The 5,554-nt window shown below is 40.0% G+C and overlaps 1 pseudogene; it reads right to left on the bottom strand.

Moving 5' to 3' along the window:
• Positions 1-2,903: 2,903 nt before the first annotated feature.
• On the bottom strand, positions 2,904-5,193 carry LOC116635266 (annotated as a pseudogene).
• Positions 5,194-5,554: the final 361 nt, after the last annotated feature.

Genomic DNA, 5,554 nt, shown 5'->3' with positions numbered 1-5,554 from the left:
ATCAGTATAAACAGATCTGTCTCCCATTTGCCCCTGACTTTGTGTAAACTGCCATTTTTATGTTGCTTCTCCATGTAGGCTGCTGTCTCTCTAAAGGTGGTGGACAGAGCTATCACTCACCCTCCCTCCTCACCCAGTGCTAAGTCAGCAGACTTTTAAAGCTCCAGGCTCTAAGTACCACTGGTTATATAAACTCATGGAATTTGGCCCCTCTGGTTTTTAAAGCTAAGCATTATTGGGATAAGTCTTCCCTGTGTGAGTTCCCTGGTGCAAGGGCCCATTTCTCTTCCCTCTCTAGATGCACAGCTCCCTCCCTGCTGTGGGCAGCCTCCCTCTGCCTTTCTGACATTTCTAACCTTTCAGATGCAGCTTCTTCTCTGTATTTAGTTGTGGAATTTATCTGCCAGTCTTCAGATTGCTCTCCAGTTTGTTGACTTGGATATGGACAATATCCCTTTGAAAAAGTGGGATGGGATGAGCTCAGGGTCCTCCTACTCTGCCATCTTCTCAAGCTCCCCTAAATGTCCCTCTTAAAAACTGCTTTTGTGGCATCCCAAGGATTTTGAACTGTTGTGTTTCCATTTTTATTTGTCTCCAGGTACCTTTTGATTTCCTCTTTGATTTCTTCATTGGCCCACTAGTAGTTTAGTAGCATGTTGTTTAACCTCCACATGTTTGTGTTTTTTTTCCAGTTTTTCCTTGTAACTAATTGCTAGTTTCATACCATGAGGGGAAAAAAAAAAGTCTGGATATGATTTTAGTTTTCTTAAATTTACTGAGACTTGTTTTGTGGCCCAACATGTGATCTATTCTGGAGAATGTTCTCTGTGCACTTGAAAATAATGTGTATTTTGTTGTTTTTGGATGGAATGTTCTGTATAGAGCTGTTAAGCCCATCTGGTCTAATGTGTTGTTCAAAGCCACAGTTTCCTTATTGATTTTCTGTCTGGGTGATTTACCCATTGAAGTAATGGGGGTGTTAAAGTCCCCTACTATTATATTACTGTCAATTTCTCACTTTAGTTCTGTTAATATTTGCTTTATACATTTAGATGCTCCAGTGTTGGGTGCATAGATATTTATAATTGTTATATCCTCTCGTTGGATTGATTCTTTGATCATTATATAATGCCCTTATTTGTCTCTTGTTATAGTCTTTGTTTTATAGTCAATTTTGTCTGATATAAGTATTGTTATCCCAGGACGTTTGGGTGGCTCAGATAGTTAAGCATCTGCCTTCAGCTCAGGTCATGATCTCCAGGTCTCGGGATTGAGTCCCATATTGGGCTCCCAGCTCAGCGGGGAGTCTGCTTCTCCCTCTCCCTCTGCCTCTCCCCCTGCTTGTGCTCTCTCTGTCTCTCTCTCTCTCAAATGAATAAATAAAATATTTTTTAAAAAGTATCACTATCCCAGCCTTTTATTCTTGTTTCCATTTACACAGAAGATCTTTTTCCATCCTTTCACCTTCAGTCTCTATATGTCTGTAGGTCTGAAGTGAATTGCTTGTAGGCAGCATATAGATAGGTCTTGTGTTTTTCTCCATTCTGTCACCCTATGTCTCTTGATTGGAGCACTTAGTCTGTTTACAAAATGAATATTGATAGATATGTGCTTAGTGCCATTCTGTTAATTGTTTTCTGGTTGTTTTTGTAGTTATTCTGTTTCTTTCTTCTTGTGCTGTATTTTCCTTGTAATTTGATTATTTTGTTAGTATTATACTTGGATTCCTTTCTTTTTTGTTTTTTGTGTATCTATTATAGGTTTTTGGTTTCTGGTTACCATGAATTTTATATATAATATCCTATGTATTTAGCAGTCTATATTAAGTTGATGGTTGCTTAAGCTCAAACATATTCTAAAAGCATTACATTTTTACACTTTCCACACGTTTTATGTATATGATATCATATTTTACCTTTTATTTTGCATATTCCTTAACTAGCTTTTGTAGATATGATTGATTTTACCACTTTTGTCTTTTAGTCTGCATACTAGCTTTCTAAGTGATCTACTACCTTTAGTATATATTTGCTTTTGCCAGTGAAATTTTTTCCTTTTATAATTTTGTTACTTCTATTTATGGCTTTTTCTTATCTGCTTAAAGTAATTCCTCTAATATTTCTTGTAAGACCAGTTTAGTGGTGATGAACTCCTTTAATTTGTGTTTGTCTGGGAAGCCCTTTGTCTCCTTCAATTCTGATGATAACCTTGCCAGGTAAAGTATTTTAGGTTGAGGGGTTTTAAATATATCATGCCACTTTCTTCTGGCCTGCAAAATTTCTGCTGAAAAAATCAGCTGATAGCCTTAGGGGGATTTACCTTGTATGTAACTATTTGCTTTTCTCTTGCTGCTTTTAAGATTCTTTTATTTCTAACTTTTGATGTCTTAATTTTAAACTCTGAGAAACAGTTTATTTTACCTTTTATTACAAAGGCACAGAAGTCATCTGAGACCTCAGATATTAACCTACTGCATACTAATGTCACACAGCTAATGTACAACTTAATATGATCATTAAAGCTTACAGTGTGGTTTTCCAATTCATAATGAGTTATAGATTCTTTCTATAAGTAATAATTAAAACAATTGGTGGTACTTAAGACCAATATAGGCCTAACAAAAGGGAACTGAAAATTCCTGCAAGGGCAGTTTTGTTTCTTGATAGAAGTAAGACTTTAATGGTGAAAGTCTACTGCCTACAATAGGTACATTGGACCCAGCTTTTCTAACAAGTTAAAAAAATATATGAAAGCAGTACTGAGATCATTCACAGACTATTCTATCATTCCATCAGTTTCCAGTCTTCAAAAATACATATTTAAAGGTCAGAAGTTCTGGGTTTGGCATTGAACACCAAGGTGAAGGCCCCTGCCAGGCCCAGGCAGGCTCTCCCTGGGTGTCCTCACTGGAGCAGGGCAGCCCCTGATGGATCAGGTCCCACAACAGTGTCTGTGCTGGTGGCCTGCTCCACTCCATGTTTGGCACTCACTTTGTCCTCAAGCAGCCCAGAGCTGCTTGTGTTCTCGTGTACCAGAACAGTCCCTTCCTTCATTTCTGCCAACACTTCTAGCCCCATCATCCTGAGATAATGAAGCCATTCATTCTTGGGCATAAAAGTCCAAATGGGAGGCTTTCCCTGCCATCCACATAACACAATGGGACACTGAAGGGTATCCGGTTTAGTAGGGTCTGAGTCGTACGTCAGGATGATGCTCCCTCTAGCCAAGTCCTTGGTTTGGCTATACGTCTCACTGCTAAGTTTTCTTTAAAAATGGATTTTCCTGGGTCAATAGAATTTTAACATCTTCCATTGATACAGTGATCATTCTTGAATTAATAAATGGATACAATGTGTATATTCCCTCTTGTGCTAACTGAAAAGCACAATCAAACTTTTCATCACTGTTATTCCAACACCAGACTTTTATCCCAGTGTTTATAACTTTCATCCTCTCACTATTATTCAGCAGCACATTCCTTAGCTCCTTGGAGACTATGTAGAGTTGCCTTTTCTTCCCTTCCATAGTTTGGGCTAACAAATTCATCTTAGGAATGAAGGACCCAGTACACAGAATTTCTGGATAGGTGGAAATAATACAGGAATTATACAGGAATAAATACAAATGAATCTTCTTTAAATTCTTCCAAATAACTTCATTTTATTAGATGGAGAAGGACCACACACTCCATCTTTCTTATTTCCATTGTTCTCTAAATTCTCAGTTCTTTCCATTATCTCTGTGTTGTCAATTCTGCTACCTGGTTAACTTTCCAGCTCAGAAGTGTCTGTAGTTTTCCTTCTGTGGGATTTGCAGTGTTGGACCAGTTTCTCTGGGTACCACAGATTCACCCTCCAGCTTTGGTGGACATTTGTGCCATGGAATTGAAGACTTTTTCTCTCATACAGCTACAAAGAACCCTCCAGTATTTGATGATGTGGTAATATTCTAGGTCACCACTCTAGGTGCATCCCCTGTAACTTTTCTGGGTCCTTTGGTAGGAACATGGTAGGCCAAATCTGGGTATGTCTGCTGTGAGGACTATCATCCCACTCTGTAAACCACTGTTCATCTTTCATCATTATCTTCCACTGTGTAATTCCAGGCATCCATTTTAGTCCTGGCAGTTCAGAAAACATATCAGCAAGCTCCAAAGCACCTTCACTTTTTTTCCAGTAAAGATGCTATTACCACTTCATCTTCAATGGGGGTTTAGTGAACATGTAGAAGACACCAACCTATCACCTTCCACTAGCTTCTCAGTGTCTTGCATTGCAATCCACAGCTATAAACCATGCAGCTGCAAGTTATATAAGGTCTTCCACTTTTTCCAGACATTATTGCTTTTTTTCTCATAGTGCCATCTCCACTGCAAGGGACATCACATAAAATGCAATTATAGAAAAAAATCTCTTTCCTCCTATTTACGTCTATTTTGAATCTAGATATGCCGAACACATCATGGTTGATCACCATGGATGCAGAGGCTGCTCAGCGTTTTGACCTGATGAATGAGTAGATAGCAACGCTTGTTGTCCTCATCATCGTGACGACAAACCCTTCAGGAAAAGGGACATTCATGTCAGCATGTAACATTTCAATTAATTGTGTGGTCTTTGATCCAGGTGCTAAACACATATCTAAGATCTTACGGAGAGGGTGAGTATTAAGTAACAGTAGTGGAATCATGCTAACAGCTTCTTGACAACTGATTTTTCCAGATTCAGTTTCACTAACTAGAAACTGGTGAAACTTTTTCAATTGTGGAGACCTTCTCAGATTTTTCCACTTAAATTTTTGTGCCAGGAAATTTCTTCAGAATACCAACTCAAGGGCTGTGGAACTTTAACTTTCTGACCTTCCACTTCAGGTTCTCCAATTTCTTGAAATACTTGTTCTTTAAGCAATAGAGAGTTTTTTGTGTGGCTTTTGTAACCAGTAATCTAAAGTGGCTGGGGGGGGGGGGGTGCCCTGAGTGCTTCCATGACCTGGTCCCATTGGCCCTTGGGCATTCTTGAACTCCTGGTAATAGTGCTGGAAGAGCTTGTTCTCCTTGATGATCTGGGGATACCTGCCTTCCCAGCACACTTCATTGTATTTCCTGCCATTCTTGGTACCATCCTCTTGGCCTTGATGCTGCTGCCATCCCTGTTGCTGCCATTGCTGCTGGAGCCACTGGTCAGCAACCCCCATGGCCCAAATGGCTGCCCACACCCACACACACCTACCAGCCACCACTGGTTGGGGAGGACCTGATATTTTAATTATTATGTGTCTTCGTGTGGACCTCCTTGGGTTCATCTTGTTTGGAGCTTTCTTTGCTTTCTGGACCTGGATATCTGTTTCCTTCCCCAGGTTAGGAAAATTTCCAACTATTATTTCTTCAAATAAATTTTCTGGGGGGCACCTGGATGGTTCAGTCATTAAGTGTCTGCCTTGGCTATGGTCATGATCCCAGAGTCCTGGGATCGAGCCCCCCATCAGGCTCCCTGCTCAGTGGGAAGCCTGCTTCTCCCTCTCCCACTCCCCTGCTTGTGTTCCCTCTCTCACTGTG

This window comes from Phoca vitulina, unplaced genomic scaffold (assembly GCF_004348235.1).
Source record: "Phoca vitulina isolate PV1807 unplaced genomic scaffold, GSC_HSeal_1.0 scaffold10, whole genome shotgun sequence".
Classification (NCBI taxonomy): Eukaryota; Metazoa; Chordata; class Mammalia; order Carnivora; family Phocidae; genus Phoca; species Phoca vitulina.
This window is presented reverse-complemented; position numbering and strand designations above follow the sequence as displayed.